This window comes from Temnothorax curvispinosus, unplaced genomic scaffold, assembly GCF_003070985.1.
Source record: "Temnothorax curvispinosus isolate PA1 unplaced genomic scaffold, ASM307098v1 QBEX01000736.1, whole genome shotgun sequence".
NCBI lineage: Eukaryota > Metazoa > Arthropoda > Insecta > Hymenoptera > Formicidae > Temnothorax > Temnothorax curvispinosus.
This window is the reverse complement of record NW_020210516.1, coordinates 1-1,620: the sequence shown is the minus strand read 5'-3', so window position 1 is coordinate 1,620 and position 1,620 is coordinate 1. Positions and strand designations below refer to the sequence as shown.

The 1,620-nt window shown below is 28.6% G+C and overlaps 1 long non-coding RNA gene across 1 annotated transcript; it reads left to right on the top strand.

The window, feature by feature from the left end:
* The first annotated feature begins 23 nt into the window (after positions 1 to 23).
* LOC112457149 lies at positions 24 to 1,535 on the top strand. The gene is made up of 2 exons (XR_003041060.1): positions 24 to 829; positions 1,297 to 1,535. It is a non-coding gene; the product is annotated as an uncharacterized LOC112457149 (long non-coding RNA).
* Positions 1,536 to 1,620: the final 85 nt, after the last annotated feature.

The window sequence follows — 1,620 nt, the reverse complement described above, 5'->3', positions numbered from 1 at the left end:
GCAAAATAAGTGGTTCTAAATAAAAAATCAATACTGTATATTAATTAGCGATCTTTCGGACGAGTCGATTCTCTGCCCTTCTTTCGGATTCATCTTGACAATTGCAAAGGTTTTGGACTCTGACCGAGCAAGATTCAGATGACCAAGGAGTGGACTCATGAGCAGGAAAAGGAGAGCTGCAACGACTAGCGTCCGTGAGGGAAGATCGAGGCGAGAGATCTAATCCCATGAGCGGGGCCTTTGATAGGTTAGGTTAGGTTAGGTTAGGGAATATTGATAGATTCCGAATCTTAAGACGCCATATTGAAGATCGACATTGGTCGTCAAAGTACAAGGGCCTCTGCTAGGTTCATTCTCGTTTTCAGATCTGAGATCTGCATTTTGTTCTTGTGGCTCTGGCCTAAAATTCTAGCCCAAGAACCGATCTGATAGACATTCATCCAGAGGGCCCCCTTTTTCATTTTTCTATCTTTCTTTTTTTCGTCAGCAGCATTACATTCAAATACGTTTCGGACTCTCATTCTCAGTCAGTAATTTAGATACTTTGATTCCGTCCTGTAAGATCTGACTCTTTTTAGTTTATTCTTTATTCTATTTTTAGGACTGATTACTGATTTGTTTGTTTATATTCACGTAAAAACTCTTTAGTTCATATCAATTTGTTTTACGTTGGCATATTTTTAGAAAGAATTACATACAATAAAGACGAAATTTTCTTAAAAGGAACTTTCTTTCTATCGCTCACGTACTCAAGAATTCTCGTCATACCTGCTGTGTTTGTCAATACTTTTTAAACAACAATAGACAAATAATTTTTATATGTTTAAAGGTAATATTTTTTTGTATTTTTTAATGGAAAATATGTGTTTATAGATTGATATATTCATAAAAATTTATAAAAACAAGTAACTTAATGGAATTAATCTTTAAAGTATAGTACTTTTTCTTTTAATAATTGATATTTTTCTCATTACTTTATACACAGTTAAAGAACTCTTTAACAGTAAAAAGATACTTAAAAAAATAATTTGTAATATAGTTGTGTTTACATGTAAAATATAAGATATTGAATTAAATAAAAAATTTTAATATTTTTAAACATTTATTGTTAGCATAGATGATTATAAAAAATAATAAACATTTTTAATTAACATACTAGATCTTAACAGTCTAGATTTTTTAAAACAAAGTATTTCAATAAATAAATACAAAAAATTAGAAAACAATATATTTTAAAAGTTACTAATAAAAAATTAAAAACACCTTAATAATAATGATGTTAAAAATGTTTTGCAGAAGAAGAAGAAAAACAAAGAAAACGTCATTGACGTCCAACATCGCCCAATTCATCAAGTTTTTCATAAAGTAGCAATGATTCAAATTCCAGTGAATCATTATCGGATAGTGATTAAGTTTAGTGTTACCATATTACCAATGTTAAAATGAGTTAACCTTGTTAACGTTACCATAACATATATCTAAGTTGTCTATGTTATATATGCTATTTATTTTATTATATTATTATATTTGATATACACACTTATATACTTATACTTATGCACTTTTACACTCACTTATATACTTAAAAAGTTGACTCATAAAAATAAAATTATAGACAAT